At 42.6% G+C, this 20,149-nt stretch overlaps 6 non-coding genes across 6 annotated transcripts; 3 read left to right on the top strand and 3 right to left on the bottom strand.

Moving 5' to 3' along the window:
• Nucleotides 1-1,135: 1,135 nt before the first annotated feature.
• LOC145676922 (U2 spliceosomal RNA) lies at nt 1,136-1,333 on the top strand. The gene has a single exon (XR_014129524.1). It is a non-coding gene; the product is annotated as a U2 spliceosomal RNA (small nuclear RNA).
• Nucleotides 1,334-3,181: 1,848 nt separating this feature from the next.
• Nucleotides 3,182-3,343, bottom strand: LOC145676950 (U1 spliceosomal RNA). The gene has a single exon (XR_014129545.1). It is a non-coding gene; the product is annotated as a U1 spliceosomal RNA (small nuclear RNA).
• Nucleotides 3,344-8,985: 5,642 nt separating this feature from the next.
• LOC145676972 (U2 spliceosomal RNA) lies at nt 8,986-9,178 on the top strand. The gene has a single exon (XR_014129566.1). It is a non-coding gene; the product is annotated as a U2 spliceosomal RNA (small nuclear RNA).
• Nucleotides 9,179-11,030: 1,852 nt separating this feature from the next.
• Nucleotides 11,031-11,192, bottom strand: LOC145676952 (U1 spliceosomal RNA). Its single transcript, XR_014129547.1, has one exon. It is a non-coding gene; the product is annotated as a U1 spliceosomal RNA (small nuclear RNA).
• A 5,546-nt stretch (nt 11,193-16,738) lies between these two features.
• On the top strand, nt 16,739-16,931 carry LOC145676973 (U2 spliceosomal RNA). The gene has a single exon (XR_014129567.1). It is a non-coding gene; the product is annotated as a U2 spliceosomal RNA (small nuclear RNA).
• A 1,846-nt stretch (nt 16,932-18,777) lies between these two features.
• On the bottom strand, nt 18,778-18,939 carry LOC145676953 (U1 spliceosomal RNA). Its single transcript, XR_014129548.1, has one exon. It is a non-coding gene; the product is annotated as a U1 spliceosomal RNA (small nuclear RNA).
• Nucleotides 18,940-20,149: the final 1,210 nt, after the last annotated feature.

Raw genomic sequence — 20,149 nt, forward strand, 5'->3', positions numbered from 1 at the left:
CAAATGGGAAGTAAACAATAACTTACCTCAAATAGAGTTCAAGGGAAAGATTATAAAACCTACCCGAAGAATGCAGGTATCCAAAAAACTGAGAGCAGGGTTACAAGAAGAAAGAAGTACAGAACTATTACAGTATGCTAATCAGGGCAAAACTATTGAGTGTGTGGGATTGAGTAGAGCCAGCAGTCATTTTATACAAGATGGACATTACACCAGGTTTGCTGACTGGCGATTCATCCATAGGGCCAGGCTGAATTTAGTACCCCTGAATGGCGCCAAGAAATGGAATAATGGAAACAAGCAGTGTAGAATATGTGGTTATGAGAACGAAACACTACCGCATGTCTTGAATCACTGCATGCGTCATTCAGGAGCCATGCAGAACAGACACAATGCCATTGTTAACAGAATCAAAAAGGCCGCGAACCAGAAATTTAGAATCGAAGCTGAAAATCAGCAGATAGTGGAAGGAAATAGATGTAGACCAGACTTGGTTCTGGTCAAAGACAACAAGGCATATATAATTGACGTAACGGTTCCTTTCGAGAATAGAATGGAAGCCGTGGAAAATGCGAGAAAGGAAAAAATACAAAAATATGACGAAATTAGAACCAAACTAATGGAAAAGTATGTAGAGGTCGAGGTGATTCCTATAATAGTTGGAGCACTGGGCAGCTGGGATCCCCACAATGACAAATTTCTGCGAAAAGTGTGCTCAAAGACTTACCTAAACTTAATGAAAAAACTGTGCGTCAGTGACACGATAAAATGGTCACGTGACATATACATTGAACACATAACTGGGCACAGACAATACTAATGGTGCTCCCATAAACTCAAAGCAAATAATGGATTCGAATTAGAATAGATATTCTTAAACAGTTTTTAAATCAGTGATATTCCTTTTGTTCTAATACCAAGACCCCTTCATTTCAATAATGACAAGACTAAAACTGTCGCTTTAAAAATGTAGATCTTTATACAGAGTTTGGCTTTATTAGTGTCATTTTTATTTTATTTTATTTTATTTTATTCTCTTAAACAAATTAGACGAAACTATATAGTGGAGAAGTATCTTATTTTTTATAAAATTAATCAAATTTCTATTAACAAATAGGACGAGGCTAGATAGTCGATAACTTTTAATTTCCTTAATCTAATCAAACATTTATCGCCAACTCTGTTCTTATCAGCTTAATATCTGATACGACCCACATTGTGGGTCCAGAATATTAAACTGATTTTTGGACTGAGGTGAGGTGGTTGTGGCTTGCCACACCCTCACCACGTGTCGGCCCAGCATTGCAGTACAGTTGGGATCGGCACACCTAAATCAAATTCAACCATAGTTCTTCTCTCTCATCTTGGTGGGTCATGGGTTCGAGTTCTACATGAAGCCTCATTCATGGTGCAAGTGACATTCTTTCTGCAAGATGGTCAAGGTCTGTCCGGAAAGTAATGTCACCACATTTATTTACATAATGTGGATTAGCATTATTCAATCTATTGCCCTCTTGCGTCGATCCATCTTTGGCAGCGTGATTTCCAATCAGCAAAGGCATCCTGGAAGGTCTGTGTTGGCAATGCGTTTAAAGCCATTTCAAAAGCTGCTTTCACCACGTCAATTGTTCTGTAACGATGTCCTTTCAGGGAGGATTTCGAACGGGGAAACAAAAAGAAGCCTGAGGGAGCCAAGTCCGGACTGTAGGATGGCAGAATTGCCACGTTAGATTTGGCCAGGTAATTGGTCACGCCCAGGACAGTGTGGGCTGGCGCATTGTCATGATAAAGTATCCAATCACCGCTGAATCCTTGCTCTCACTCAGTCTGTTGAGGACTTGTACGTGAAATTTAGACTTGTGTCCGGAGACACAAACTCATGGTGAACGATCCGCCTAATGTCAGAAAACACAATGAGCATAGTGTTGTGCGACGTCGACGTGTGCCATTTAGCATTTGCCTCTTTGTTTTGGCGTCGTATTGGAATGTCACCCATGATAACATTACCCAAAGAGTGAGAATCATTTTTACACAATCCCAAAACGTTTTCACAAATTTCCACTTGGCGAGAGTTTTCGGTCGTCAGTCAAAACCATTTCTTGGGACAAGTTTCGCACACACTTGACTCATGTGGAAATTCTTGTTCACAACGATGATAGTTTTTGAAATATTTAACACGTCGAAATCGAACATGTTTTAGTGGCGGTTCTTGAAGGAAGTCACATCAGTAAATATTTATAATTTACGAGAGGAAAGCTTTGAGTTTTTTTTTGATTAAAGAAAAACAACTGTTTTCTTCATTTTCTATTTTACAATATTCAATTTATATCCATCTTGTATTTGTCATTTTCTCATGTTCAATTTGTTGCCTATGAAAGTTATGAATATTTATTCTATTAATTTATTCAATTTCTCCATTTATATAGCTTTCCATTTATGTATTTTTATGCCAATAATAAATGTTGTATTTTGTTTAAAATCCTATTCGTTTCTCTCTTTTTAACTACTTTTATCACTTTTTATGTATTTGTTTCTTTAATTTCTTATTTTATTTATTTATTTTTTTAAATGAATACTGGTGATACGATGGAATGATTTTTTTTTTTTTACTTTATTACAGAGAGAATAAGAAGAAGAAAAAATGAAATCATTCAGTTTAACACCCCATTTTTTTTTTTTTTTGAACTTCAGGCTAAAAGTAAGGGGTAAGACAAGTGAGTGATGATGGAAAATTTGGTGGAATGAGAATGTGTGTGAAATCCCAGGGACACGATATTGTTGATCACAAATTTACTTGTGTGGGTATCGAAGTAAGTGCTCTAGCACTGAGCCTGCCACATTTGGGAGAAAATGAAGTAACATGTAGCGAAGGGCCATGCTACGTTGAGAATACTAGTCCTCGTTGGATCACCAAAGTGAAGCAGTGTTAGTACTTGGATAGATGGACTGCTTGGATATATCACGTTTTGTAGTTTCCGTATGAATCAGGATATATATCTGTAAGAAGTGAGAGTGGGAAATGTTTCAGTTTTACACGCACGGCACAGTTTAAAGGCTACACAAGACGGATGATTATGAAAGTCTGAGAACACTCACAACTACAAACCGAAACCATCGCAGTAGTAGTTGGCACTCTACCACTGAGCTTCCCAACTAGTGTCTATGTTTGAATTGTTTTATTCCGGGACAGCGCGAACGCAGTCCCGACTAACAAAAATTACGCGCCCGAGATACCCACGTTTGGGGTATTCGCGGGGGTCAACCCAACCGAAGTGCAATGGAAGGATCTCACCCCGGGGGAACCGCCTTGCTGATCACGGTAGCCCCTACGCCAGGTAAGTATGCTGATGAAATCCAAGTCATTTGCCCAATCAAACTGCGTCAACGAATCGACAGTGAGAGGTTACAATTATACCACAAACATAGATGTGTTGTCTGCACTAGTACTCATTTTAATGTAGGCAGAAAAGTCACTAGGAAATAGAAAACACAGAAAATAGAAACATTTTTATATGATGACGAGAAATTACCTGCCTGCACTCGGTTACTACCATCAGTGAGCAATCTACTGCCATCTGTTGGCATTTCTTCTTGTTTTACGTCTTGAACATCGGCACAACAGAGAGGAATAAAATGATTATGGTATAGTTTACAGCTATTTATGTTTTCAAATGTACGTATATGTAGTTGGTTGTGCTTTCTTGAAGATATTTGATGCCTATTTCCAACTGTGTAACGCAAACCGAAACTGTTCTATCTGTGAGCGCACTATTGCTATGCAACAATTTTCTGGCTGTTTACAATACGAAAACAATAACATTTAACAATGGAATGATTGGGAAATAATCCATGAAAAGCTGATGAAACATTGAGATTGCTTTAATAAATGTAATTTTCCGATTTCATGCAATATATACTGGATGTTGTGAATGGCACCAACATGGCGGATGGGTTGCTTAGCAGCTTTGTATGTATAGGGACTTCTTAAATATATGCTAGTAGTGCAATTTCAAATCTAGATAGAACCGCAAATTACACAAGCATGAAATTGAACGCACTTATTGGAACCAAATAGCAGCGTCTAAGATTTACATTTATTTGGGCCATATCTATTTTGGATTGAATGAAAGGTGTCTAACACCACTAACTCTCACCTCAGCTGTTGAAACATTGATAATATAAACCGGAAAACCGCGTGCTCTCGTCATACTCAAATATTCCTAACCCTACTTATAGTTCTCGCTGCACAAACGGTGATAGAGTATTGCAAACGTATTCTTGAGACTTGTGCAGTCATTCTATTAAAGGGATAGACGAAAGATTTTCATCTTTCGGAGGGAACATTTATTTTTGCATTTACCTCGTGCTTGGCATTGTGGTGAATTCTTTGTCTTTTGTTTTTGCTAACTGGTTCGAAAGTCCGCTCATAATTTGGCACAGCAGCATCACTTTGTGATTAGCGAGCACGCCAACTAATTATTACTAACATCTAGCTTCGTTGATCAGAGTATTGCTTTATCCTTAATTGGTAGTGATCTCAAACCATATTATTACTTGAGTATTGCTTTATCCTTTATTGGTAGTGATCTCAATCTTACTAGACGAAAGAAGAGCTCCGGCTTTTCGGACGTCATCTACGACGACTCATGCCTAAGACACCGGACTTCTCTTCCCAGGGTAAACATCAAGGATTACCCTCGATGGGACCGCCTAGGGAATCACGTCGGGAATCGGCACGTTCACAAAAGCGCACCAAACCACCTAGCACCTCACAGTCTTCCGATGGCTCCCCACCTAGGGCCCGCGAACGCTCTCGCTCTCCCTCTAAACCATCCTACACTGAGGCTCTCAAGAGTCCTTCCAAGACCGCTTCTGTTGAATCTGATTCCCATACTATCGCAAGCACTTCTGTTGCCCAACCTATGACTGGTATTACTCCGAATCCTGCGCTACTCACCATTCTCTTCACGCAGCTGGATCCAGCACTCCATAATGTTAAATCTTTCTATCTGAAACTGGTCCGTTACTGCACTCGTCTTGATTTACAACAACTAATCAAAACACAGAATGGCATTATCCTCAAAACTACAAACCCGAATCTATATCAACATATCATCTACAAAGTCGGACCAGCCATGTTCGGCACCAATGCCAAAGTCCAGTTACTGCAATCTCCAGGTTTGAAAACACCACCTCCACCTCAACGAACCCCTTTACTGTCTGTAGTGATTCGTGGCGTTGACCCTAGCATCACCGAACAAGAACTGTTAGATGAACTCAAGGCTGATGATATCCATCCCAGTCGTGCACTTCGCATCAAAAATGCAACAGGTCCTACTTACATGGTCAGACTGCTTACTGACAACCAAACACTCATAGATGATCTTCTCCAACATGGTGTTTTTATTTACCGTTGTCACCATCGAGTTGAGGCTTCTCGCACGCCACAACCTCTCTCTCGACGATGCGAAAACTGTCTCACCTACAACTCACATCCGACCAATCAATGCACTCTTCCATCCATCTGTGCACACTGCAAAGGCCAACACAAGATCAAAAACTGCACCCTCCTTCAACAACCTCCTGTGTGCAACACCTGTAATGGCGACCATCCCACTTACTCTTATCAGTGCAAAAATAAACCGAAGCCGCTGCCAGATAAACCAGAGACAGTGGTGCCGCTCCGACTACATACAAGTGTTTCGACTGGCACTCAAACCTCTTTACTTCCACCTCCCACAGTCGAAAATGTCTTGCAGTTCATCACTCTAGTTTTACAAAATGCTTTCCCGTTTCAACGCGAGGCCATTCTATCACATGCAACAAAAGCTGCTTATGACATATTCCATATCCATATGGCAGCCACTTATTCCGGCCTATATTCCCATTTTCATTTCCATTCTGAATCTACACCTCCTGATCAAGATGGCGGGGAACAGAAATAAGATAGTTAAATTGCTCTTCTCCAATATCCGCTCGCTCAAGACTAATCGGGTATTGCTTGAAACCATGACGACCTCACTCAACGTTGATTGTCTTGCACTCAATGAAACTTTTTTGAAGCCAACTGACCGGTACTACTTTCCACACTACCACCTGTTACGTAGTGATCTCCCTAATAACATTGCTCGAGGTGGAGCCGCCATTGCCATCAGACAATCCTTACCTCGTCGTCACGTCATACCACCGTATCCTGACCAGTACTCCGAACACGTCATCAGCACCGTCTACTTTCCAGCCCTTACTCTGACCCTGGCAACCATATACGTCCGATCTACTCAACCTTTGCCATACCGCTTTCTCACTTACCTGGATGTCAACTTCAAAACTTACGTAGTTCTTGCAGATCTTAATTACCACTCACGCACTTCGGCGCAGAAACAGCGTTTCCAGGACTTCCTACATACCACGCATAGTTCTTGTATTCCTCTGCCCCACCACACACGGCCTGAGAGTGACACCACACCTGATGTGGTTATAGTCAGTAACAATCTGCTCCCCAACTCTTCTGTGGATGTACTTAGCTCGGTTGGCAGCGACCATCTCCCAGTTCTGCTTACAATAACTCCTCCTGGCACCAAACCCAAGGAACCACCAGCATCCTCTGCGACCTACAATTTCGCCAAAGCCGACTGGGAGAAATATCGAACCTATATTTCTGAGCAACTGGCTTTTACTCGCACCGAAATCTCATCTTTAGACGACATTGACCATGTTTCCATGTCTCTTAGTACAATCATTGCAGGGGCTACTGAACATGCAGTACCGAAACGTTCAATCCACTCACATCGACCGAGTTTACCACCTCATGCAGTCATTCTCCTTCACCGGTCACATGCCCTTTTGACTGAATACAGGCGGACTCACGATGCACACTTTCTCATACTGCATCGACAGTTCCAACGCATGGTCAAACAGTACCTCATAGCCCGGAAAAGACTCGACTGGCGAACCTCATGCAACGAGTTGCGCAACGAAACCAATGCCACTAAATTCTGGCACTTATTTAAACGTCTTACTTACCAACGCCGGGGCTCCCACTATCCTATTCTTGTTGATGGCAACGTCCCTACGACGGATTCTGACAAAGCAGTCGCCTTCGCTAACCACTTTGAGGCTGTCTTCACCCCTCACAGTGCTCCATTGTTTTCCCATCCATCATACCGTCATATTACCACTTTGGGTAATCCTGAGCGACCATTATTTACACCTGACATGGCCCATCAACCTGATCCGACTAATTCCTTGACAGCTCCAATCACTAGTCCTGAAATAGTAACTATGCTTCGTCGACGCCGCAATACAGCACCTGGGGCCGACACTATCACATATAACCAAGTTCGGCAAGCCCCACCGGAATTCCATAATGTGCTCGCCCAGTTGTATACTACTATTCTCACGACTGGCCATTTTCCAGCTCTTTGGAAGCTCGCCAAAATAGTAGTTTTTCTGAAACCGGACAAAGATCCAACCAACGTCGGATCATACCGCCCAATTAGTCTAACTAACGTCTTCAGCAAAACTATGGAGCGTATTATGGTCACACGCCTTCATTCTTATCTCCAAACTCATCATCTTCTACCCCCAACGCAAGCTGGCTTCAGACCATCATTCAGCACTACTGATCAACTGCTCAAACTCTCCAGCCTCCTGGTTAACCACTTGAATAAACGACTGCCTTCTGTCCTCATCTCATTTGACGTCGAACGAGCATTCGATACTGTGTGGCATCAAGGCCTTCTTTTCAAACTACTACGTATTATTCCTTTACCGTACGTTCGCCTCATAGCAAATTTTCTCCATCAACGTTCAGCTTATATCCAAATTAACCAGGCTCAATCCCACCATTTTGTTCTTCGCGCTGGTGTACCACAAGGCTCAGTGCTCTCCCCCTTACTATACATCTTATATGTAGCAGATATGCCCCAACCTCGGCCGCCCATCCACGCACTCCAATTTGCTGACGACACCGCCTATATCGCCTTGTGTTCCTCTGTTGATCGTATCAACATCACTCTCCAACCAGCACTCGATAAGCTCGTCAGCTGGTGTCTGAAGTGGAAGCTGAAATTAAACCCCTCCAAGACCCAAATGGCATTATTCGCCCGCAACCGCAACAAATTTTGTCTAACTAGAAATCCCGAGCGTCTACATCTTACGCTTCTTGACTCACCGTTGACCTTGTCAAACAGTGTCAAATATCTAGGCGTCATATTTGACAAACACCTTACCTGGACCGCCCATCTCTCCCTTTTACAAGCTAAGATTAGACGTCGTATAAATTTGTTGCGCTGTCTCTGCGGCACCAACTGGGGTCTCAACACTAGACTTATTCTCCATACGTACAAAGTTTTTGTCCGCCCTGCCCTTACACATGGTCATATTGCCTGGTTGTCAGCTCCACAGCACTTCTACGACAAATTACAAGTCCTGGAACGTCATGCTCTGCGGCTTGCATACTCATTACCGCCACATACTCCTACTCAAGAGGTCTACCGCCGCACCACCATTCCCACGCTCTTACCGCATCTGTATCGCCTGCGCACTCGTTACATACAGCGCCGTATAGCGGAAGGACATCCTATCCTTGGTGAATTAGTAGACCAGACTCCTGCACAACCACGGCATGCCTATCCTCCAGTTGACCATCTACTCGCTTTACATGACCAAGAAGAGGCCACTGCTACCTATAACCCACGTCGTCGCATATATCATTGCCATCCGCATATCTATAATCCGTAACCTCTGTCCTCCACATTTGGGTTTTCATCCACGCTCATGCACTTCTTCTCCCGCATCCCTAGATATAATAATGAATATACAACTGTCCATTTAATAGCATCCTGAGCCCATCTATAAACAAAAGATACCAACAACTCCGTTTTCACTGGCCCCAGAGAAGGCGTTACCTTCTGTGGCCCGCCCAGTTTCGACTGGGAATGAAACTGCAGGTAAAAAAAAAAAAAAAAAAAAAAAGCTCTCGTCATCGCTTCTCGGCCTTTTGGCTAAGATCAAAGTGTAGTATCTGTTCTTATCAGCTTAATATCTGATACGACCCACATTGTGGGTCCAGAATATTAAACTGATTTTTGGACTGAGGTGAGGTGGTTGTGGCTTGCCACACCCTCACCACGTGTCGGCCCAGCATTGCAGTACAGTTGGGATCGGCACACCTAAATCAAATTCAACCATAGTTCTTCTCTCTCATCTTGGTGGGTCATGGGTTCGAGTTCTACATGAAGCCTCATTCATGGTGCAAGTGACATTCTTTCTGCAAGATGGTCAAGGTCTGTCCGGAAAGTAATGTCACCACATTTATTTACATAATGTGGATTAGCATTATTCAATCTATTGCCCTCTTGCGTCGATCCATCTTTGGCAGCGTGATTTCCAATCAGCAAAGGCATCCTGGAAGGTCTGTGTTGGCAATGCGTTTAAAGCCATTTCAAAAGCTGCTTTCACCACGTCAATTGTTCTGTAACGATGTCCTTTCAGGGAGGATTTCGAACGGGGAAACAAAAAGAAGCCTGAGGGAGCCAAGTCCGGACTGTAGGATGGCAGAATTGCCACGTTAGATTTGGCCAGGTAATTGGTCACGCCCAGGACAGTGTGGGCTGGCGCATTGTCATGATAAAGTATCCAATCACCGCTGAATCCTTGCTCTCACTCAGTCTGTTGAGGACTTGTACGTGAAATTTAGACTTGTGTCCGGAGACACAAACTCATGGTGAACGATCCGCCTAATGTCAGAAAACACAATGAGCATAGTGTTGTGCGACGTCGACGTGTGCCATTTAGCATTTGCCTCTTTGTTTTGGCGTCGTATTGGAATGTCACCCATGATAACATTACCCAAAGAGTGAGAATCATTTTTACACAATCCCAAAACGTTTTCACAAATTTCCACTTGGCGAGAGTTTTCGGTCGTCAGTCAAAACCATTTCTTGGGACAAGTTTCGCACACACTTGACTCATGTGGAAATTCTTGTTCACAACGATGATAGTTTTTGAAATATTTAACACGTCGAAATCGAACATGTTTTAGTGGCGGTTCTTGAAGGAAGTCACATCAGTAAATATTTATAATTTACGAGAGGAAAGCTTTGAGTTTTTTTTTGATTAAAGAAAAACAACTGTTTTCTTCATTTTCTATTTTACAATATTCAATTTATATCCATCTTGTATTTGTCATTTTCTCATGTTCAATTTGTTGTCTATGAAAGTTATGAATATTTATTCTATTAATTTATTCAATTTCTCCATTTATATAGCTTTCCATTTATGTATTTTTATGCCAATAATAAATGTTGTATTTTGTTTAAAATCCTATTCGTTTCTCTCTTTTTAACTACTTTTATCACTTTTTATGTATTTGTTTCTTTAATTTCTTATTTTATTTATTTATTTTTTTAAATGAATACTGGTGATACGATGGAATGATTTTTTTTTTTTTTACTTTATTACAGAGAGAATAAGAAGAAGAAAAAATGAAATCATTCAGTTTAACACCCCATTTTTTTTTTTTTTTTTTGAACTTCAGGCTAAAAGTAAGGGGTAAGACAAGTGAGTGATGATGGAAAATTTGGTGGAATGAGAATGTGTGTGAAATCCCAGGGACACGATATTGTTGATCACAAATTTACTTGTGTGGGTATCGAAGTAAGTGCTCTAGCACTGAGCCTGCCACATTTGGGAGAAAATGAAGTAACATGTAGCGAAGGGCCATGCTACGTTGAGAATACTAGTCCTCGTTGGATCACCAAAGTGAAGCAGTGTTAGTACTTGGATAGATGGACTGCTTGGATATATCACGTTTTGTAGTTTCCGTATGAATCAGGATATATATCTGTAAGAAGTGAGAGTGGGAAATGTTTCAGTTTTACACGCACGGCACAGTTTAAAGGCTACACAAGACGGATGATTATGAAAGTCTGAGAACACTCACAACTACAAACCGAAACCATCGCAGTAGTAGTTGGCACTCTACCACTGAGCTTCCCAACTAGTGTCTATGTTTGAATTGTTTTATTCCGGGACAGCGCGAACGCAGTCCCGACTAACAAAAATTACGCGCCCGAGATACCCACGTTTGGGGTATTCGCGGGGGTCAACCCAACCGAAGTGCAATGGAAGGATCTCACCCCGGGGGAACCGCCTTGCTGATCACGGTAGCCCCTACGCCAGGTAAGTATGCTGATGAAATCCAAGTCATTTGCCCAATCAAACTGCGTCAACGAATCGACAGTGAGAGGTTACAATTATACCACAAACATAGATGTGTTGTCTGCACTAGTACTCATTTTAATGTAGGCAGAAAAGTCACTAGGAAATAGAAAACACAGAAAATAGAAACATTTTTATATGATGACGAGAAATTACCTGCCTGCACTCGGTTACTACCATCAGTGAGCAATCTACTGCCATCTGTTGGCATTTCTTCTTGTTTTACGTCTTGAACATCGGCACAACAGAGAGGAATAAAATGATTATGGTATAGTTTACAGCTATTTATGTTTTCAAATGTACGTATATGTAGTTGGTTGTGCTTTCTTGAAGATATTTGATGCCTATTTCCAACTGTGTAACGCAAACCGAAACTGTTCTATCTGTGAGCGCACTATTGCTATGCAACAATTTTCTGGCTGTTTACAATACGAAAACAATAACATTTAACAATGGAATGATTGGGAAATAATCCATGAAAAGCTGATGAAACATTGAGATTGCTTTAATAAATGTAATTTTCCGATTTCATGCAATATATACTGGATGTTGTGAATGGCACCAACATGGCGGATGGGTTGCTTAGCAGCTTTGTATGTATAGGGACTTCTTAAATATATGCTAGTAGTGCAATTTCAAATCTAGATAGAACCGCAAATTACACAAGCATGAAATTGAACGCACTTATTGGAACCAAATAGCAGCGTCTAAGATTTACATTTATTTGGGCCATATCTATTTTGGATTGAATGAAAGGTGTCTAACACCACTAACTCTCACCTCAGCTGTTGAAACATTGATAATATAAACCGGAAAACCGCGTGCTCTCGTCATACTGACTTTGCGACTCTAGGCGACAGTCTATGTGTCGTGCGCTATTAGTTTATCTTATTCTTCATCTCGTTCTTCAGCTAACGTGCGGAGGATTCTTTATAGAGTCGACATCGGCCTCACGGTCCGAGCCGCACAATCTCTTGTTATTTATCAGGGCTCCGAATTCTTCAGGCGCGTAGTTTCCATTATTTGTCTCGCTACTAACCTTGGTTGTCCAGTCCACACATACCCTGCGCGGGGCACAACACTTTGTGTTAGTGAAACGCCAGGTCCACTACTAACCATCCCTCTTTTCGGACCACCATGCCAGGACCTCCTACCACGTCAGACACTCCGTCTGGGCGACATTCTCTTCCTGCCACGGTCATGGGGCCACCCCAAGATCGTCGAACCCGGCCAAGAGAACGTGAACGTGAACGCACATCATCTGGTGCATCTTCTTCTACCACGTCTCCTGTTAGGGATAGGGATCGCTCTCGATCTCCTACTACTATTAAGAAACCGAAATACACTGACGTTCTACTCAGCCCACCTAAGCGCCGTACTGAAGAGCCACCCTTAGCATCCACTTCTACCGATGAAAACATCATAGTTGACAACTCTGCCACTAACGTATCCACCATTCTATTCAGCAACTTAAAACCAGAATACTTCTCAATCAAAGGCATGTATCTTCAGCTTACCAGATATTGCACTCGTCTCGATATGCAACAACTGGTGAAAACCCAGAACGGTGTCATACTTAAAACTACCAATCCTCAACTCTATGACCATCTGATATACAAAGTTGGGCCAGCCATGTTCGGGACTAATGCTAAAATACAGCTATTGAAATCACCCAACCAAAAAACCCCTCCGCCGCCCCGTCGCACTCCACTATTATCGGTGGTTATCCGTGGCGTTGATCCGACTCTCACTGAAAACGAGATCCTCGCCGAACTGAAAGAAGAAGGCTACCATCCCAAGAGGGCACTGCGTATTAAAAACGCCAATGGTTCGACCTATATGGTCCGACTCCTTACCGACGACCAAAATCTAGTTGACGAGCTGCTTCAAAATGGCGTTTACATCTATCGATGCCACCACCGGGTGGAAGCATCGCGCACTCCGCCACCTCTGTCTTTACGGTGCGAGAATTGTCTAACGTACAACTCTCACCCCACTAATAAGTGCACCTTACCGTCTGTGTGCCCGCACTGCAAAGGCGCTCATAAGTTGAAAACCTGCCCAAATCTCGCACAACCGGCCAACTGTAATACCTGTGGTGGACCCCACCCCACCTATTCTTATCAATGTCCGCAAAAGCCCAAACCTTTGCCGGACAAACCAGAAACTGTGGTACCACTTCGCATCCACCCAGCAACGCAAGTCTCCACCGCCACTCAAACGTCTCTACTACCACCACCCACCGTTGAAAACATCCTGCAGTTCATCACTCTTGTGCTTCAAAACACCTTCCCATATCAACGGGAAACAATCCTTACCCACGCCACTAAAGCAGCATATGACATCTTTCATCTCCATATGGCTGCTACCTACTCCGGGCTCTCAACTTATTTCCATTTCCACTCTGATGCCCCAACATGAATACTCGCACACGGGGGAAACGGCCAATCACCTTTCTCTTTTCAAATATTCGCTCCTTGCGTACCAATCGGGTCTTATTAGAAACCATGGCTGCCACACATAAAGTAGACTGCATCCTCCTGAATGAAACGTTTCTAAAACCTAATGAGCGATACTACTTTCCTCATTATAACCTTCTCAGAGCCGACCTACCACAACGTCCAGCTCGCGGAGGTGCCGCTATCGCGGTCAAACAAACCATACCGCGACGACAAATTATACCACCAAACTGTCAACGCTTCTCTGAACATGTTGTTACTACAGTCTACTTTCCCTCCATTACGTTAACTATAGCCACCATATACGTCCGCTCTACGCAGCCTTTACCTTATCAATTCATCAACTATCTGGATCTCAACTTCCGAACTTATATTCTCCTGGCTGATATTAATTACGAATCTCGCACCATAGAACAACAGCAGCGCTTTACTGACTTCCTGGCTACCACCCATAGTTCTGTTCTTCCACTCCCGCACCATACTCGCCCAGATAGTAACACTACACCCGACATAGCGATAGTCTCCAATAATCTACTCTCTCGGACGACTGTAGAAATTCTCGGGTCTGTTGGAAGCGATCATTTACCGATTCTCCTCTCCATTACCCAGACGCCTCCATCAAATCCTCCAATCGATCCGGTCCCCAAATACAATTTCGCCCAAGCAAACTGGGACCTGTATCAAGAGGATATTACCGCCGCTCTAGATGGCCTCAATCCCAAGCTAGATTCACCTGCCAACCTGGATCAGCTTTGTACCACGTTAGAGAACGCCATCCTTCACGGCACCGCCCGCTCTGTTCCTCAATCTGTACAACATAAGAACCGCCTCAATCTTCCAGCCCACGCCATAGATATTCTAACTCGTTCGCACCAGTACCTAACTGAATACCAGCGCACCAACGATCGCCACTTTCTACATCTCCATCGCCAATTCCAACGCATGGCGAAACACTATATCATTGCAAGAAAGCGCCTACATTGGAGACTATCCTGCAATCAACTTCGCGAGGAGCGAAACCCGACCAGGTTCTGGAACCTTTTCAAACGTCTCACGTTCCAGAAACATGTGCCCACGTATCCGATCCTGGCTGACGGTATTGCCCCTACCACGGACCATGATAAAGCCACACTTTTCTCACGCCATTTTGAAGCAGTTTTTACTCCACATTCGGACCCTATCTTCACTCATCCCCATGATCGTACTATAGAAACAACGGGTTCTCCTACACAAGCCTGTTTTACTCCAGATTTCACCCACCAGCCGCAGCCCACTGATCCAATACTGGCACCGATTACACCTCAAGAAATCTATGATGTACTGAAATACCGTCGCAATACCGCACCAGGCCACGATACTGTCTCTTATCGCCAACTACTGCATGCACCAGCCGTGTTCTTGGTCTTGCTCGCTCAAATCTACTCAACCATGCTCATAACCGGCTATTTTCCACCAGCGTGGAAACTCGCCAAAATTGTCGTCTTTTTAAAACCTCAGAAGGACCCCACCTCAGTGGCATCCTATCGTCCCATTAGCCTTACATCCGCCTTCAGCAAGACATTTGAGCGTATCCTTCAGAAGCGCCTCCACCCATATATCATGGAAAGAGCACTAATACCATCTACCCAAGCTGGATTCCGTCCATCTTTTGGCATCAATGACCAACTTCTGAAACTATCATCGCTCTTGGTCAATCACATAAATAAAAGCCTTCCAGCTGTCCTGGTTTCCATCGATATCGAACGCGCATTTGACACGGTTTGGCATGCTGGCTTGATTTCTAAACTTACGTCTCTCTTGCCGTTCCCCTATGTGCGCCTCATAGCCCAATTCCTTCATGGTCGCACCGCTTATATTCAGATTAATAATGCCAAATCACCAACCTTTGTCTTACGGGCCGGTGTACCGCAGGGCTCAGTTCTATCCCCACTTCTATACCTCCTATATGTCGCTGATATGCCCCAACCACGGCCTCCTGTGCATATTCTCCAATTTGCAGATGACACCGCTTACCTGGCACTTGGCTCTTCAGTAGACAAAATTAACGCCACACTTCAACCTGCGTTGGACGACCTTGTCGGGTGGTGCCTAAAATGGAAATTGAAACTCAATCCTCTCAAAACGCAAATGACCTTGTTTGCCCGTAATAAAAAATGTTGCCCCACACGGGATCCCGAGCGCCTCCGCATTACACTTCTAGACACCCGTCTGCCGCTTCATGACACTCTCAAATATCTAGGTGTCACCTTTGATAAACATCTAAGGTGGAATGCTCATCTTCGTCTCTTGGACGCCAACATCCGCCATCGTCTCAATTTGCTCAGACACCTAAAGGGCACAACGTGGGGACTTAACGCCCAACTCCTCCTGTACACCTATAAAGTGTTCGTCCGTCCTGCGCTCACACATGGTCATCTTGCATGGCTATCAGCGACATCAAAATTTTATGACCGTATCCAACTACTTGAACGGCGGGCATTACGCATTGCGTATTCTCTGCCTCAACATACGCCAACAAGGGAGCTCTACCGGCAAACCACCATGCCAACTTTACTCCCACATCTTAGGCGCTTACGCGCACGTTATATCTTTACACGTGTTGAAAATGCTCATCCTATTATTGATGAACTGCTCCAATCAACGCCTGCGGTACCCAAATGTGCCTATCCACCAATAGACCACCTGTTAGCCATCTATGAACAAGACCACTCACCTGTGCACTACAACCCGAATCGCCGTATCTACAACGCCTATGAACACATCCACCGTCCATGATCTCAACCTGGCCTCCCGAATAGCTTTATATCTCTAGCACACTCCGGAAACTCCAGCATTACGTCAAAGCCTAACAGACTCTCATCTCACCACATATCAGATGACACTTTCTACTACCTAACATTTCATCACAGCCTGCAACTTTCTCATATTCCTATCATCAATAATTGATCTACATCTCTGGCCATAGAGACGGCATAACCGTCTGCGGCCCGCCCATCCTCGGATGGGAATGAAAGACATGTGGAAAAAAAAAAAAAAAAAAAAAAGGTGCTCTCGTCATCGCTTCTCGGCCTTTTGGCTAAGATCAAAGTGTAGTATCTGTTCTTATCAGCTTAATATCTGATACGACCCACATTGTGGGTCCAGAATATTAAACTGATTTTTGGACTGAGGTGAGGTGGTTGTGGCTTGCCACACCCTCACCACGTGTCGGCCCAGCATTGCAGTACAGTTGGGATCGGCACACCTAAATCAAATTCAACCATAGTTCTTCTCTCTCATCTTGGTGGGTCATGGGTTCGAGTTCTACATGAAGCCTCATTCATGGTGCAAGTGACATTCTTTCTGCAAGATGGTCAAGGTCTGTCCGGAAAGTAATGTCACCACATTTATTTACATAATGTGGATTAGCATTATTCAATCTATTGCCCTCTTGCGTCGATCCATCTTTGGCAGCGTGATTTCCAATCAGCAAAGGCATCCTGGAAGGTCTGTGTTGGCAATGCGTTTAAAGCCATTTCAAAAGCTGCTTTCACCACGTCAATTGTTCTGTAACGATGTCCTTTCAGGGAGGATTTCGAACGGGGAAACAAAAAGAAGCCTGAGGGAGCCAAGTCCGGACTGTAGGATGGCAGAATTGCCACGTTAGATTTGGCCAGGTAATTGGTCACGCCCAGGACAGTGTGGGCTGGCGCATTGTCATGATAAAGTATCCAATCACCGCTGAATCCTTGCTCTCACTCAGTCTGTTGAGGACTTGTACGTGAAATTTAGACTTGTGTCCGGAGACACAAACTCATGGTGAACGATCCGCCTAATGTCAGAAAACACAATGAGCATAGTGTTGTGCGACGTCGACGTGTGCCATTTAGCATTTGCCTCTTTGTTTTGGCGTCGTATTGGAATGTCACCCATGATAACATTACCCAAAGAGTGAGAATCATTTTTACACAATCCCAAAACGTTTTCACAAATTTCCACTTGGCGAGAGTTTTCGGTCGTCAGTCAAAACCATTTCTTGGGACAAGTTTCGCACACACTTGACTCATGTGGAAATTCTTGTTCACAACGATGATAGTTTTTGAAATATTTAACACGTCGAAATCGAACATGTTTTAGTGGCGGTTCTTGAAGGAAGTCACATCAGTAAATATTTATAATTTACGAGAGGAAAGCTTTGAGTTTTTTTTTGATTAAAGAAAAACAACTGTTTTCTTCATTTTCTATTTTACAATATTCAATTTATATCCATCTTGTATTTGTCATTTTCTCATGTTCAATTTGTTGCCTATGAAAGTTATGAATATTTATTCTATTAATTTATTCAATTTCTCCATTTATATAGCTTTCCATTTATGTATTTTTATGCCAATAATAAATGTTGTATTTTGTTTAAAATCCTATTCGTTTCTCTCTTTTTAACTACTTTTATCACTTTTTATGTATTTGTTTCTTTAATTTCTTATTTTATTTATTTATTTTTTTAAATGAATACTGGTGATACGATGGAATGATTTTTTTTTTTTTACTTTATTACAGAGAGAATAAGAAGAAGAAAAAATGAAATCATTCAGTTTAACACCCCATTTTTTTTTTTTTGAACTTCAGGCTAAAAGTAAGGGGTAAGACAAGTGAGTGATGATGGAAAATTTGGTGGAATGAGAATGTGTGTGAAATCCCAGGGACACGATATTGTTGATCACAAATTTACTTGTGTGGGTATCGAAGTAAGTGCTCTAGCACTGAGCCTGCCACATTTGGGAGAAAATGAAGTAACATGTAGCGAAGGGCCATGCTACGTTGAGAATACTAGTCCTCGTTGGATCACCAAAGTGAAGCAGTGTTAGTACTTGGATAGATGGACTGCTTGGATATATCACGTTTTGTAGTTTCCGTATGAATCAGGATATATATCTGTAAGAAGTGAGAGTGGGAAATGTTTCAGTTTTACACGCACGGCACAGTTTAAAGGCTACACAAGACGGATGATTATGAAAGTCTGAGAACACTCACAACTACAAACCGAAACCATCGCAGTAGTAGTTGGCACTCTACCACTGAGCTTCCCAACTAGTGTCTATGTTTGAATTGTTTTATTCCGGGACAGCGCGAACGCAGTCCCGACTAACAAAAATTACGCGCCCGAGATACCCACGTTTGGGGTATTCGCGGGGGTCAACCCAACCGAAGTGCAATGGAAGGATCTCACCCCGGGGGAACCGCCTTGCTGATCACGGTAGCCCCTACGCCAGGTAAGTATGCTGATGAAATCCAAGTCATTTGCCCAATCAAACTGCGTCAACGAATCGACAGTGAGAGGTTACAATTATACCACAAACATAGATGTGTTGTCTGCACTAGTACTCATTTTAATGTAGGCAGAAAAGTCACTAGGAAATAGAAAACACAGAAAATAGAAACATTTTTATATGATGACGAGAAATTACCTGCCTGCACTCGGTTACTACCATCAGTGAGCAATCTACTGCCATCTGTTGGCATTTCTTCTTGTTTTACGTCTTGAACATCGGCACAACAGAGAGGAATAAAATGATTATGGTATAGTTTACAGCTATTTATGTTTTCAAATGTACGTATATGTAGTTGGTTGTGCTTTCTTGAAGATATTTGATGCCTATTTCCAACTGTGTAACGCAAACCGAAACTGTTCTATCTGTGAGCGCACTATTGCTATGCAACAATTTTCTGGCTGTTTACAATACGAAAACAATAACATTTAACAATGGAATGATTGGGAAATAATCCATGAAAAGCTGATGAAACATTGAGATTGCTTTAATAAATGTAATTTTCCGATTTCATGCAATATATACTGGATGTTGTGAATGGCACCAACATGGCGGATGGGTTGCTTAGCAGCTTTGTATGTATAGGGACTTCTTAAATATATGCTAGTAGTGCAATTTCAAATCTAGATAGAACCGCAAATTACACAAGCATGAAATTGAACGCACTTATTGGAACCAAATAGCAGCGTCTAAGATTTACATTTATTTGGGCCATATCTATTTTGGATTGAATGAAAGGTGTCTAACACCACTAACTCTCACCTCAGCTGTTGAAACATTGATAATATAAACCGGAAAACCGCGTGCTCTCGTCATACTCAAATATTCCTAACCCTACTTATAGTTCTCGCTGCACAAACGGTGATAGAGTATTGCAAACGTATTCTTGAGACTTGTGCAGTCATTCTATTAAAGGGATAGACGAAAGATTTTCATCTTTCGGAGGGAACATTTATTTTTGCATTTACCTCGTGCTTGGCATTGTGGTGAATTCTTTGTCTTTTGTTTTTGCTAACTGGTTCGAAAGTCCGCTCATAATTTGGCACAGCAGCATCACTTTGTGATTAGCGAGCACGCCAACTAATTATTACTAACATCTAGCTTCGTTGATCAGAGTATTGCTTTATCCTTAATTGGTAGTGATCTCAAACCATATTATTA

The sequence above is a fragment of the Thermobia domestica genome, unplaced genomic scaffold, assembly GCF_964235325.1.
Source record: "Thermobia domestica unplaced genomic scaffold, izTheDome1.hap1.1 HAP1_SCAFFOLD_490, whole genome shotgun sequence".
Lineage (NCBI taxonomy): Eukaryota > Metazoa > Arthropoda > Insecta > Zygentoma > Lepismatidae > Thermobia > Thermobia domestica.